The sequence below is a fragment of the Taudactylus pleione genome, unplaced genomic scaffold (assembly GCF_031769625.1).
Source record: "Taudactylus pleione unplaced genomic scaffold, aTauple2 ptg000043l, whole genome shotgun sequence".
NCBI classification, from domain to species: domain Eukaryota; kingdom Metazoa; phylum Chordata; class Amphibia; order Anura; family Myobatrachidae; genus Taudactylus; species Taudactylus pleione.
The window spans coordinates 13,447,087-13,463,020 of NW_028284445.1; the positions used below are offsets into that span (position 1 = coordinate 13,447,087).

Genomic DNA, 15,934 nt, shown 5'->3' on the forward strand with positions numbered 1-15,934 from the left:
AATATATGTCACAGGAGCCCCATAAACACACAGACCTCTGATCCCCAAAACACAGTGAGACCATAAATGTATCCATGCAGTACATTGTGTCACGTAAAGCATAGACATTGCGTTAATTTCCGCAAACTCCACACTAAAGGATCCCTCCTTCCCCACACATATATACATAACACCCACATACTATATATATATATATATATATATATATATATCCCACACATAGACACATACATTACACACATATGCAAAAAAAAAACCCCTAAACTTATAGCATATTTTAAAACAGGAGCCTTTTATTTATTTTACCATCACCAATGGTATCTGAAATGCGCATATTGAACTCCCCTCCCTTGGATCAGCCACTGGATGGTCCTACCTGATGGCGGAGGGTCCCTCCCCCTTCAAGTTCTAACCAAGTGGTCTGTAATGTGTACCACTCTGCCCCAGTCCTGTCAGCATGTCAGTTACTTTATTCTCTATATCCACATGCTGGGTTGCTCCAGTGGCGACCATCTTTGCAAAAGATGCAATGACTCATGGGATTTGTAGTTTCTTTACTGCTCAGAGTCTGAGCAGTGCAAGAAAAAACTACAAATCCCATGTCACTCTACTTCTCTGACTGACTGCGTGCCGTCTCTCCACCCAATTGCATGTGCCTGCCCGGAGCGTTTTGGTTCCGGCTGACGCTCACAACTGGCCCCAGCCCCTGCTGCCTGCAGGATCAGTAGGTGGACAGGGCTAGGGCTGTGTGTGGTACGGGGGGCGATCGCCCCCCCCTCCCTGGATCCGCCACTGCCCCCAGGTTAATTTTGGTGGTGAGCTGTTCCACTGTAGTGTGTCTGTCTGCCCTAATGCACCTTTGTAGCTGACATTCACCTCTCACATCAATGGCACGTGGTGCTCCGCAGTTACCATGTCGGTTAATCGCAATGGTGCCATTTGTCCAGTCACGATACACCTTCACCACAGCAATACGCAAACAGTTCACAAACTGCGCTGTTTCAGAAATACTGCCACCCTTGGCCCGAAAGCCAATAATCATCCTTCTTTGCAACTCTGATAAATCTCCCCTTTTACCCATGACGGCAGGTGTGCAGACTGCCTATCGTACACCTTATATACCCACCAAGCCAGCGCACGGCACGTGTGATGTACTTCATGGGTTACACTCTGCTGATGTCAAATGCAGGAGGTGACTCTACTGTGTGTGTATGTATATGTGTGTGTGTGTGTGTATGTATATATGTATATGTATGTATATATATATATATATATATATCATGTAGAGGGGCACTCACAAATCCAATACGATAGTGTCGGGGTGCCTTCCTTAAAATAATGTAGAAATATGGGGTCTGTAAAAACAGCAACAGGCGGCACTCCACGGACTTTGTAAATGAAGGACGCTGACTTTATTCACCAACGTTTCAAGACCTGTGCGGTCTTGTCATCAGGGTGTGAAAGTGTGACAATGAAAGAGGCTTACCTTAAATAACCGTGAACAAACAGGTGTAACGATGACCATCCTCACACGCCGTCAGGCAGGGAGGCGCGCAGTGCACTACATCACAAGTCGCGACGCATCTGGCTGCTGTCCAGGAGAAGGCAACCAAGGAAACACTGGACGCCGTGGGCAACACGGTAAGAGAGATGAAGCAAAAGAATACGCTACGCGGCTGCCTGCATGAAGGGAGGGGGGAGGAGTCAAAAAAGAACACATGTATGTGTAAATAATGAGAATGCAATACACTATAATAACCACAGAAATCCAGAGAATAACATATCAATACATACATGCAAAAAGGGATCCATCAGATATGTTACTACAAATAGAGGACATGAAATAAATTAAGAAACAGTTACCAATCAATAATGGCTCACTAGGATGTGCATGGCTCGCTCAAAAATATGTAATATTAATGAACCTATTGTATGGCACATATAGACTGACTAAACACTTAGATGCTGTGTGTGCTTTAGAAAGGGAAGCAGTATGTTACAATGAAGGAAATACAGGTTATTTACAAATGAACATATTAATAGACATAAAAGGATATATCGCAATGTCCTACATACTTCACTGAGATAAACTAATGCATGATAGTCAATAATTTAAATAAACGGTAGCCAAGAGCATATATATTATTGAGGTGATAGAATGGCCTGCCTGGCAATTACTTTCCCCCAGCAGTGCCCCTGCTCCAGTAATGATATAGCTGTAAGCTTGGAGAAGGTGAAACATGCTGCATTGGGTAAAGTTGCCTGCTGGAAACTGGTGTAACAAGCCACAGGGAAAACTAATCCCGTGTTCTCCTTTTAGGGCCCGAACACACGAAGACTAATACGCTGTCAGAATTGTGCTTTTTGGCTGTGTTCTGCTGGTGCTGGTCTGTTTGGAATTAAAACTGATCGCAGGCAGCCTCTGAGGCCTCACTTGATTCTTAATACAAATAAATACTCTGGCGTTATCTGCCTATGTTCCCTACAGATATCATCCAGCTTCCAGCAGCTGTAGTGCCCTGTCAGTGTATGGACTTGCTGCTGAGACACCTGTGTACTTGACATTGGTTCAAAGATTTGATAAACCCGCTGCTTATGTCATCTGCTGCAAAAGTTAATGAATTGTTTTGGTAACGCTTCAGCACCTTCTCCCACTTGTGTGGTTTATGTCCTTGATCACTCTGTGTAATTACTTTGTAAACTGGAAAAAAAAAAATAATCTGCAGCCAACTAGAACACATAATATTTAGCAAAAAATAAGTGACTATTTTTATTCCTGGAAAGCATCCATTGTAATAGCGTGAAATGAATGTAGTAAGAACAGGATAACAGAAAATATTAGTGTTTCAGGCTTGCAATGTGCGCAACTGCTGGGAGGCCTGACCGAAAATCATTTGAAAACCATCTTGTTCCTCCGTAGCATCACTTTCCAATACTGTACCATAGAAAGACTAGGAACAAAAGTTAAAAGGACGGCTGAATAAAAGATTGGTTTTTTTTTTCTGTATTTTATGCTTTTAAGTAGGGTTGTCCTGTACAGTAATGGGTAGTAAGAAATATTTGTTGTTTTTAAGTGATTTGGAAACGAGACTTTAAGCTTTAATGTTATGTCGCACCCTGAAAAGCTACGTTGAGGATTTGCAGTTCACTGTAAACCTGTCTGGTAGCCTTTTCCCAGCAAGTGTAATTCCTACCCCTCCAAAATACCAAATACCCATTTAATTGATGGGCAAAATCCCTATTCAGCTTTGTAAATGAATTCTGAATCAACCAGTTTTAGTCTACACATTGAATCCCAGAATTTTTTTTTTTTTTTATGGTTCCATTCTCCTGTGCTTTAATGCATCAAGGGGTCTATTTACTAAGCAGTGTTAGGAGACAGAGTGAAAAGTGATAAGGTGCCAGCCAATCAGCTCCCAACTGTCATTTTTCAAACACAGCCTGTGAGATGACAGTTGGGAGCTGATTGGCTGGCACCTTATCACTTTTCACTCTGTCTCCTAACACTGCTTAGTAAATAGACCCCTATGTGACCTAAAAGGACAGGTAATGTTAGTGATACCTAAAATTTTCAGTGTGAACCTCCCCCTGTGTCTTGCACATGCAGTACTGAGCTGGTTGCGTATGGGCTATGTATAAGAACACCTGCTAAATTATAGTACTATTTGTGCACTCCAGGTATTTAAATGAGCATTGCATATGTAACAGGCCATACGATCAGCTAAATGGTCATCATACAGGAAAGTTACAGGATTAAGTCATTCGATTGGAAGGGTTAAGTATAGATGGGCAGCTTACATGAGAGACCGAGCTGCAGGAAGACAGTATTTCTGCAGTCCTCTTTTTAATTATGCATATTCTTTTTTTTATGGCTACGGGAGGTTGTCGCGGCAACAGTGGGGCCAGCTTGGTGGTCTAAGCCCGGCAGCTGCTGGAAGAATAGCTTCCAGCAGCCGCCGACGGGCTCCACTGATACCGGCATCTGATGAGACTGTGTCTGGGAAAACTCATCTCCTGCATCTATGCCAGGTAAGTGGTGAAAACCTGTTAGGGGTACCTTGAGGAGCGGGGTTGGGAACCACTGGAATAGATTATACACTTTCTAAGAGGATTAAGGTGTCTGGGAAGTTGATCCCTGCTGGGTAGGTTGTGCAAGAATGAGTCTACGTGGGTGACTCTGTGTGACGCACGGGACCGCTCCTTCTGGAATTTTCTTTTTAAAGCTCTCGCCCAGGTTTATCAATGAGTGATATTCTTTTTGTCACTCGTTACTAATCACAAATGGTGCTCCAACCAATCAGCTGCTAACTGTCATGTGTTTGAAAAATGACAGTTGGGAGCTGATTGGCTGGAGCACCGTTTAAGATTAGTAAGGACTGATGACAAGAATATCACCCGTTTATAAATCTGGGCCACTAGTGATAAGTGCATAACGCAGAGTTTTTAAAAATTCCAGAAGTACCGGTATACTGTAGTGACATTTTTTTTCTTGTGTATATTTTCTACCAACAAAGTACAGTTTGTGTCTCCCATATCCAAAATGCTTGGGACCAGAAGTATTTTGGATATCGGATTTTTTGGTATTTTGGAATATATGCATACTACAATAAATATCCTGGGAATGGGACCCAAGTCTAAACACAAAATGCTTTTTTTGTTTCATTTACACACAGCCTGAAGGTAAATGTATACAATATTTTCAATAATTTTGTGCACCAAACAGTTTGTGTACATATAGTACACAGTCATTTCTTTCATAAACCGCTTATACACACAGCCTGAAGATCAATTTATATACAATATTTGTAATCATTTTGTGCATCAAACAGTTTGTGTACATATAGTACACAGTCATTTGTTTCATAAACCGCTTATACACACAGCCTGAAGATCAATTTATATACAATATTTGTAATAATTTTGTGCATCAAACAGTTTGTGTACATTGAAACATCGGAAAGCAAAGGTCTCGCTAATATCAGTCTGCTCAAAAAAATTCCGTATATTGGAATATGTGGATATGGGAGACTCCACCTGTATTTAAGACTTGGACACCAGAAAAAAATTAATTTCTACTTCAGGGTCCATAGGGTATCCACAGGATACCTTGGGGTATAGGTGTGACGTCAGTCGCAGGGCACCAAAGAGTTAAGCTTTCAGCCTCCCAGGATGCACTAGGTCCCCCTCCTATACCCCGCCCCCGGGCCAAGGCACCTCAGTTTAGTTTGGTGCCCGGCCGGAGTCGGGTGCACCTGTTGGAGTGGGGGCTAGAAGAGCCCCTGAAGCTTTTTCTTCATGCAGCTGTGGCTGCACATCTGGATGAACAGCATGGACAGTCAGTCCTGACGTCCATGCTGTCTTCCCTACACCCCGCCGGTACCAGAACGCCGGTACTGATCCGGGGATGCTGGTGGGCGTCTGGGGTCACAGCTAGCGGTGACCCCAGATGCTCCGGACCATGGCCGGATTCAAGGGGGACAGAGGTAAGCAGCGGGGTCCCGCGGTGGGTCCCCGCTGATCACATGGTCCTAAGTCCCCAGGCAGGGGGCTCCCTGGGGACTGGCTGCAGCGTGGAGCCAGGCGACCAACCTGCGCTTCCACTACCCCCTGGGACAGCGGACCGCAGCAGAGCGGTAGTGCTGCGGCGTCCCAGGGGTTAAATGCATGCCAGGGGAGCGCGCCTTCCCTGTCTCACAGCCGGCGCCTCCCCCGCTGCACACAGCCCTCTCTGCATGCTGCCGACTGGTCCTGTGGCAGCGCTCCTCCCCCAGGCCAGCCTCCTCTCTGCTCCTCGGCGGCCATCTTCTCCAGAACGCATGGTGAACGCTGCTGGAAGCGCTGGACGGAAGCATCGTGGTCTGGGTCCCCCCGCATACCTCTCCTCCGCTGTGGCTCAGGTCTGTGTATGCAGCGCTGTGTCCTACCAGGCCCTGTGTCTGTGTAGTTGAGTAATCAGCGCTGTTAGTGCAGGAATTGTTATTTCTCTGCATTGTATGTGACTGTGCTAGCGCTGCCTGTAACTTTTCTTCTCTAAACTGTCAACTTTATTACTGTCCCTGTTCTTCTGCTAAAGCCCTTGCGGTGCGGTGCTGCAGGGTGGCCTCTCGCCTATTTAATACTTAATTGGTGAGAGAGGTCACATACGTGGTGCCATCATGTCTGAAAGTGATTTTCCCCTCTGGCTACAGTGTACCACGTGCAAAGTACCGTTAGCGGAGGGGGAGGGTAGCGCGGAGGGCCTTTGCCGGCAGTGTTTGTCCATGGCGCGGCCTATTACGGTTACAGCACCGGTACAGGAGCCGCCCTGGGCTTGTTTCGCTCAGGCGTTAACAGCTTTAGTGGGCCAGTTAGCTCCGCAGCCCGCGTTTACTCCGATGGGTTTGTCCCAGCAGTCTGTGGTGTCGTCACCCATGCAGGGGTTCCCACGACAATTGGTGGTACCCCACAGTCTCCCTATTTCCCCGCTCCCGGGTTCTCAGGAGCCAGCGTGGGTTAACTCCCTGACGAGTTCTGTACAGCACTTGTCGGATGTGTTGCAAGGGGAGTCTGTGATGCGGCCTCATAAAAGGCCGGTGGCGTCTCTGTCCGCTCCTTATGAGGATGACGAAGGGACGTCTGATGATGGGGAGATTCTGGATCCTTACGATCAGGAACCTCTCCATACTAAGGACGCTGATGCTAAGTCCAAAGTATATATTCCTGGACTTATTCGGGCGGTCCGCACAGCCTTGGTGATTGAGGACGAAGTTCCCCCAGCGGCTAAATCTAAGTATGCCTTTTTCAAAGATGTGAAGGGCGATGCCACAGTCTTTCCTCTTTCGGGTCAGTTGGTGGACCATTTAGAGGAAGCGTGGAAACAACCTGGCAAAAGATACCAGCCGCAGAGACGCCTGGCGGTGGCTTATCCGTTCGCGGATAATTATTTTGCTAAGTGGGAATCCCCTCCACAGGTGGATTCTCACGTGACCCGTCTTGTCCGTAGTGCCACATTGCCGATGCCATCCATGTCCTCCCTTAAGGATGCTACGGACCGCAAGGTAGAAATCTGCCTGAAGTCCGCTTATTCCCTTGCAGGGGGGGCAGCACGGCCGGCTATGGCCATTTGCTGGGTTGCCAGAGCGATGGAGCGCTGGGCGGATTCATTAGAGGCTTCTTTTGAATCCGACTGTCCGGCCGAACAGGCGGAGTTGATTGGCAATCTCCGTGATTCGGCCACCTACATCAACGAGGCGGCTCTAGACATTAGTACTCTGGTGTCTAGAATTTCTTCAGCAGCGGTAGCTGCTCGTCGCACCTTGTGGCTGCGATCCTGGAAGGCGGACGCAGATTCCAAGAAAGGTCTGGAAGCGTTGCCGTTTACCGGAGAAGTTCTCTTCGGTCCGGATCTGGATAAGATTGTGGCCACGCTGGCGGCAGCCAAATCTGCTTGTCTCCCGTCGGCCGCTGCTCCTTCTGGTTCGGGACCATCGTCCTTTCGGTCATCTAGGGCCCAGGGCAGGCCCAAACCACAGTCGTTTCCTCGACAGGCTGGCCCTAAGAAATCGGTCAAGCCCCGGAAGCAGGCATGGAGTACCAGACGTCCGGCCCCCAAGCCAGATGACAAGCCTGCGGCCTGACGGTCCGGGCCTCCCTTTGGGGGATCCCAGGGTGGGAGGCCGCCTGCTACAGTTGGCCCAGTGTTGGTCGACCACTACGACAGACACTTGGGTTCTGGAGGTGGTTTCCCACGGATACGCCCTCTCCTTCCGGCACAGACCCCCGGCTCGCTTCTTCACCACGGGTCTCCCATCAGACCGGAACAAGACTACGGAGCTGCGGAAGGTATTGCACACTATGCTCCAGGCTGGAGTTATAGTGGCTGTTCCATTCTCCCAGAGGGGCCAGGGTTTCTATTCAAATCTATTTTTGGTACAGAAACCCAATGGGTCATATCGTCCGATTCTCAACCTCAAAGCACTCAACAAGTCTTTGCGGGTCCCGAAGTTTCGGATGGAGACCCTACGGTCCATCATTCTGGCGCTGGAACCTGGGGACTACTTGGTGTCATTGGACATACAGGACGCTTACCTGCATGTCCCTATTCTTTTGCGCCATCAACAGTTCCTCAGGTTTGCAATCCGCAGCGACCACTTTCAGTTTCGGGCGTTACCTTTTGGCCTGGCAACAGCACCACGTGTTTTCACCAAGGTGATGGCGGTCATGGCGGCTTCTCTGCGGCTGCAGGGAGTCCGCATGTTGCCGTATTTGGACGACCTGTTATTGGTGGCAGGATCTCCAGAGCTCCTGTTACGCCACTTGGACCTGACCATTGCACTGCTGCAACGGCACGGCTGGCTAATCAACTGGCAGAAGTCCACTCTAGTCCCGTCTCGGAGGATTCTGCATCTTGGAGCCTTATTGGACTCGGGACAGCAAAGGATCTTCGTGACGGAGGACAAGATCTCTGCTTTACAGTCAAGGGTGCGCAGTTGCCTGCACAGTGTCCTTACACTCGGCGATGAGGTTACTGGGCTCCATGGTGTCGGTGTTCGACATGGTGGAATACGCCCAGTTTCACTCCAGACCTCTGCAGCACCTGATCCTGTCCAAGTGGAACGGGCGGACTCAGTCTCTGAAGTCCCAGACGATTGTGCTCACCCAGGAGGTTCGCCTGTCCCTTGCGTGGTGGTTACAGACGACCCACCTCAACAAGGGACGTCCGTTCTGGGTTCCAAATTGGGTCCTGTTGACAACGGACGCCAGTCTTCGGGGCTGGGGAGCAGTTTCGGGTCCACACTTGTTCCAGGGCAGGTGGACGCCGACAGAAGCGGAGCTTCCAATAAATATCTTGGAACTCCGTGCGGTCTTCAATGCTCTCCAGCAGGCACAGCGGTTTCTCCAGGGTCGCCCGGTGCAGGTCCAGTCGGACAACGCTACCACCGTGGCCTACATAAACAGGCAAGGAGGAACTCGCAGTCGGGCGGCTCTCGTAGAGGTCTCTCGGATCCTGGTTTGGGCGGAGCGCAATCTTCCGGCCATATCAGCGGTCTTCATCCCGGGAGTGCTAAATTGGGAGGCGGACTTTCTAAGTCGCCAGGACGTTCATCCGGGGGAATGGTCCCTGCACCCGGACGTTTTTCAACTACTGGTGAACAGGTGGGGTCTTCCAGAAATCGACCTCATGGCGTCCCGGCACAACAACAAGTTGCCGGTGTACGGGTCTCGCACAAGAGACGAAGGGGCGTCTCTGGTGGATGCTCTGGCCGTCCGGTGGACGTTCCGGTTCGCATACCTGTTCCCTCCGGTCTCCCTTCTTCCACGGGTAATCCGGAAATTCAAACAGGAAGGAGGGACGCTCCTGTTGATAGCTCCCGCGTGGCCCAGACGGCACTGGTTCTCAGACCTTCAGGGTCTGTCCGTGGACAGTCCTCTGCGGTTGCCGCTACGACCGGACCTTCTGTCTCAGGGTCCTTGCCTTCACCCGGACCTGACTCGGCTGTCTTTGACGGCGTGGCTGTTGAGACGGCCATGCTGAGGTCCCGGGGGTTTTCCAGCTCTGTGGTGCGTACCATGTTACGAGCTCGGAAACCGTCTTCCGCGAGGATATACCATCGCGTGTGGCATACGTTCTTCCAGTGGTGTCGACCGAGAGGTTATGCACCGCGGGAGTTCCGTCTGTCTCGGATTCTCGCCTTCCTGCAAGCGGGACTAGATCATGGGCTTCGCCTTGCTTCTTTGAAGGTACAGGTTTCGGCCCTATCTGTCTGGTTTCACCGTAGGATTGCTACAATCCCGGATGTGCGCACCTTTATGCAGGGTGTTCTCCGCATTCAGCCGCCCTTTGTTCCACCTGTGGCGCCTTGGGATTTGGCTGTGGTCCTGAGGGCTCTCCAAGGACCGCCGTTTGAACCACTGGGCTCAGTGGATCTTAAATGGCTAACAGCTAAGACTGTTTTCCTTCTGGCCATTGCTTCGGCCAGACGTGTTTCTGAGTTAGGGGCTCTTTCTTGTAGACCCCCTTTCTTGGTTTTTTATGGGAACAGGGCAGTGCTCCGCACTCGGCCCGAGTTTCTTCCCAAAGTTGTTTCCCGGTTTCATGTTAACGAGGAAATAGTTGTTCCGGCCTTTAACTCACCGGGTCTTTCCGTGGGTGAGGCCTCTTTGGATGTTGTGCGGGCCTTAAGGACTTATGTTGACCGCACTTCTTCGTTTAGGAAGTCGGACGCTTTGTTTGTCCTCTATGGCTTCCGTAAAAAGGGTTGGCCTGCTTCAAAGCAAACTTTGGCAGCCTGGATCCGTATGGCTATTTCTGAAGCTTATCTTCATGAAGGCCTACCGGTCCCTCCTTCTCTGAAGGCTCATTCCACTAGGTCTGTGGGTCCTTCGTGGGCAGCTCGACGTGGTGCCTCGGCAGTTCAGATCTGCAAGGCTGCTACGTGGTCTTCTGTCCATACCTTCGTGAGGTATTACAGGTTTGACACCTTCGCCTCTCAGGATGCTTCCTTCGGGCGGCGGATTCTCCTTTCTGCACAGGAGCGTCCCCACCCTTAAAGGATACTGCTTTGGGACATCCCCAAGGTATCCTGTGGATACCCTATGGACCCTGAAGTAGAAAATATGAGATATGGTAAGAACTTACCCTTGTTATCTCTATTTCTACGAAGTCCATAGGGTTCCACAGGACTCCCGCCCTGTCGCACCTGTGCTGCAGATGGGCTTTGCTCTGGTCACCGGTTTTCCGTCTCCCTCTGGTGAGAATGTGATTCTTGTATGTGTCCAGATCTTTGTTCTCTCTCTTCCTTCTCCTCCTCCGGCCTATGGCTTGGTAACTAACTGAGGTGCCTTGGCCCGGGGACGGGGTATAGGAGGGGGACCTAGTGCATCCTGGGAGGCTGAAAGCTTAACTCTTTGGTGCCCTGCGACTGACGTCACACCTATACCCCAAGGTATCCTGTGGAACCCTATGGACTTCGTAGAAATAGAGATAACAAGGGTAAGTTCTTACCATATCTCATATTTTTGTGTTATTGAAACAGTTCATGTATGTGATTGTCCCGTGCGTCAAACAGAGAATCGCCCACTTACAGACAGTGTAAGGCACAGACGGATTGGCACTTTTAACCTTTTCAATGTGCAGTTGGGTATGTTCTGTTGGCCTTTATAATGTCTACGTGAGAAATGAACATGCTTAGCTTATTGACACTTATGCAATAACTGCGTGTCCCAGTGGTTCAGCGGCTCTGGCGGTGCCTTTTGAGTCCATCCCTATCTTTAACCCTGACCCTAACCACCTGCAGCAGGAATGTCGGAATGTTGACACTTGACATGTCAACATGGTGACTGCATCACTCAATGCCCATGTATGTACAATTCTAAAAGGGGGCATTTTGGATCCTAGGTTTGAATGAATACATCAAGAGTTCTGCATTTTTATTTATTTTTTTCTAACCTTGAATTACATGAAATATATTATGGTCACGTGCTGCGATATTAGTATAACTGTCAGATGTCAACTTGCATCCCTTCACAGCTTGCTCAGCCAGCGATTCCCAAATCAGAAGAAGGTTTTATTAGTCATTATCTTATGGTGCATACACACGGTCAGATCAGACAAAGATCCGATATCGTTGTCTGATCGTCCTACATGTGCTAGATGATAGTTATCGAACATCCAGCACATGGACCAACCCCCCAACTACTATAACGACCCTCAATCAACTATCGAGGGTCCCTATAGTAAACAGGCTAACCTGGTCGATATCAACCAGGTTGGCCTGCATGCATGGGCGATGGTCGATATTGACCATCATTTGGTCGTTGAAAGGTGCTAATAAACAGGACGATATAGTTATCGTTTATATTGTCCTGATTATCTAACCGTGTGTTTGCACCATAATATATTTAAAATATTTATCCTTTTGGTTGATTGCGATAATATATTAACTTTTTTGTTGTTTTTATGGATAAACCTAACCCCCTCTCCTGAAGATGCAGCCTGTAGTACAGTGGTCTTCAACCCGTGGCCCACCGAACGGGGGGAGCTGTTCTCCGCAGCCAGCCAACAGGCTCCAATTGCCGGGCACCCGCTGAGATTTTGTTACCAGTGGCGCCCGTTCCTACCTGCAGTCCTGCACCGCCAGCCGAAGGCTGGAGCTCACTCCTGAGCTCCGGTTCCCGCAGTGTACTATGGGAGAGACGTCATGACATCTCTCACATAGTTCAGACAGAAGAGCAGCCGGGCGGACCGGAGGCAGCAGACGCGGGAACGGGGTTTAAGGTTAGTAGTAGTGTGTGTGTGTGTGTGTGTGTGTGTGTATATATATATATATATGTGTGTGTGTATATATATATATATATATGTGTGTGTGTGTATGTGTATATATATATATATTTTTTTTTTATTTTTTTTTAAGCGGCTTCACTACTACTAGGGGGCATTACTATTAGGGGCACTAATACTAGGGGGCATTTCTATTTGGGGCATTACTACTGGGGGCACAAATACTGGGGCACCACTAATGGGGGCATTGCATAGGGGGCACCACTAATGGGGGCACTACATAAGGGTCACTACCTCTACTGGGGACACTGCATAAGGGGCATTACCACTGTGGGCACTGCGTAATGGGTGGCACTACTGGGGGCACTGAATAAAGGGTACTACCACTACTGGGGGCACTACATAAGAGGCATTACCACTGTGGACACTGCACTACCACTACTGGGGGAACTGCACATGGGGCACTACCACTACTGGGGGAACTGCATAAGGAGCACCACTACAGTGGGCATTGCATTAGGGGCACTGCTGCTGTGGGCATTGTGTATATGGGGCACAAATGTGAGCATTGTGTAAAAGGGGCACTGCTGTGTGTCCCATATTCATGTATGACACAACTATGTGGTGTAATGGGAATTGTGTGAATCAAGATTGTGCTACTGTGTGGCGTATAGCTTAGTGGCCCTCGGGTTTCGTTGAATTTTTTAATGTGGCGAACACTGTAAAAGGTTGAAGACCCCTGCTATAGTATATGATAGTGAATTGATGGCATACTTGTGAACAGCGAATCTACCCACTATGTGGTGGTAACAAGTGCATGTATAATAATCCTATACACTTCATTTACGTCATTTTCTTAAAGCAGAATCTAATGAGTTTTAATTGGTGCCAACAGTTGTGTTCTTGGAAACTGCAATATAGAGAGGCTGTGTCTTTTAATTATTATTTTTTATTTTTTTAACACTTTTGCCAGATAATCGATACAAACTTAGTATCTAGTTCATGGAATGTTACACGGCTTTTACTGTTTAATTTCCAATGCACTAGTATAATGACTAATCCTTGCAGCTGTATTTCATATTTACTTTAAGGGATGGACTTCTGCTTTTCTGACTGAGTTTTGGCAGTATAAATAAAAACTAATTGCTGCTTTATAAATTGGGTATAGATTTCTATTAGCTAACATTTTGCATCGACTTGTTCCCCCTCATTTACAGAACATTGTGGCTAGTGCTTATTTTAATAACATTTCTAGTAAGAATTTCTCACCAGTATCTCCAAGGCCTCGAAGATAAACCGTTGTAGAAATGAAACAAAATTAGTGGTTGTTTTATTATGAGGGAGGTTAACGGTCTCTATTGGCGGAGATTAGCATTTTTTTTTTTCTTTCAAGTTATTTAAACATACAATGCAAGATACTGTATGAAGGGACAGGGCAGTATCAAGTTACTATAACTTCACAGTACTGTAGATCAGTGGTCGGGGAGCAGGGGTAAATTAACCCATTTGGGGTAAAACTGAAATAATGGACGGACATTGGGTAATGGACGGACAGCCGGGCATGCATATGAATCATTGCATGCCCGGTTGTCAGTCCATTACCCCCAGGAATGGAGGTCACTGGTGCCGGATGCAGCGCTGCACCCGGCGTCAGTGACCCAGCCGGCCTCCCTGTGGCTCCAGCCCGGCGCCACAGGGAGGCTCTAAGCCGGACGCCTGTTGATATGTTATTACCAGCGGGCGCCCGGCTCCTTCCCTGCAGCACTGTATTAGCCGGAGGCTGGAGTTCTCTTCTGAACTCCAGCTTCCAGCTCTCTCCATGCACACAATGGGAGAGACGTCATGACGTCTCTCCCATAGTTCCGAGGAGCAGCCGGGCGAACAGGAATGAGGCGGATGCAGGAGCGGGAATTAGGTAAGTTTAGTAAGGTAAGTTTTTTTGTTTTGTTTTTTTGTATGGGGGCACTGCTACAGGGGCATAACTATGGGGGCACTGCTATAGGATTTCCTTCCTTCCTTTCAAATCAAGGGGGTAACGTCTGCATATCTAAATATATTTTGGGGTAAAAGGTAAAAAAGTTCCATGATCCCTGCTGTAGATAATTAGAACAGTGTATGATTTGCTGAGGAATGTTTTCCCGGGATCGGTGATGGGGCTGTAACTTTCTCTTCATATCTCCCGTGTGTGTGTGTGTGTGTGTGTGTATAGCTAATTGCTGACAATAGGCAATGCTGATGTTCAGAGTTGAGCGCTCCTATGCTGCTGCACGTGTGCAAAAATCCATATAAACTCCTATGGCGCATGCCTGAAGGCGCTATTAATACGGTAAGGGTAATGTTTTGGGAAAAGTGCTGGGCATTCCTGGGCAGTGACAAAACAGATAAACGGAGATGGCCCATCTTAGGGGTGTGTTTTGAGAGTGCCAGGGGCATGTCGCCGTACTAAGACGGAAAGTTTAGATGATGCAACTGATGGTGGTGTTTAAAGACGCAGTATTGCAGCATCTACAGGGTCTCATAGTGGGCGTCTCAGTCCTTACACAGTCATACTCTTGGATGTACACCAGGGACGGGCTTTTTAGTGGCATTTGTGTAAAGTCACAGCGACCGCCAAATGACTCTGGCGCGTCTGCATCCACCGCTGAATAAATCCGCGAGGAGTGCCACCTCGGGGCTGGTCTCCCAAATGAATTTAATTTGCTCCCGGCCATTAGATGGGATCTAATTCTTTCAAACAATTAAATCACTTTTTACAATTTGTAGTTTCATCTGAATTATGTGTAAAGGATTAAATTGGCGGAGTTTTAAAACAATTTTACTGTCTTCTATCCTTTGGCAACGTTTGTACAGAAATAAATGCATCATAAAATGAGGGATTACAGGTAATAAAACAAAAAATAATGAATATTGATAAATATGCACAAGCTGCACCTCTGCTTCTATCAGGTATGGCCTTTCAGTTTTATCTGAGCGCTTATTTTGTTTTTTAAACGGTTAAATTTTCGATTGGAGTGGATTATGAATGTTATTTGGGGACAGGATAAAGCGGTTCATTTTATCACTTGGCGAATGAGCCAGACTGCATGTTTGGTCCGAAAACTATTCCAACTATTGCCTGCACGTAGGACAGCACAGACAGCCTTGGTAAAGTGTCGGGCAGACTAAGGGCCTGATTCTGAGTCGCACGCACTGCCAATGTCAGACTCAGTAGAGCGTCACGTTTCCAGATAGCGAGTCGAAGTTGCGATTGAAGCACACGAGAGATCACTGTGTCAGAAATGCATTGAAAGTGTATTGGGCATTCCTGGGCGGTGACAGGGAGGGGGTCTTAGCGCACGCATGGTGATGTGTGCGCTAAGACCCCCTCCCTGTCACCGCATGGTGATGCGTGTTATGGAAGTGTCACAGGTGTGTTGCTGAAATTGGTTGGGTACACAGATGCTCAACCGCTCACATACTGTATGAGTCCATACTTGGATGGAGAACTACACCTGCCATATGTCTAAAGACTCACCAGTCTGTATTTCACCATGTACAGATGCTGAAAGTGGGCGTCTCAGTCCTTGCACATTGTGATGCACAGATGTACACCAGGGAAGTGGCATTTGCCTAAAGTCTCAGGCTGGCAGCAGCCAAAAGATGGAGACATGAGTGGCTGCATCCGACTCAGAACCA

At 48.1% G+C, this 15,934-nt stretch overlaps 1 protein-coding gene across 1 annotated transcript in view; it reads left to right on the forward strand.

The window, feature by feature from the left end:
* The window catches only part of SLC7A1 (solute carrier family 7 member 1), a 70,842-nt gene that overhangs the window by 23,348 nt on the left and 31,560 nt on the right, over positions 1 to 15,934 (forward strand). The window lies entirely within an intron of this gene.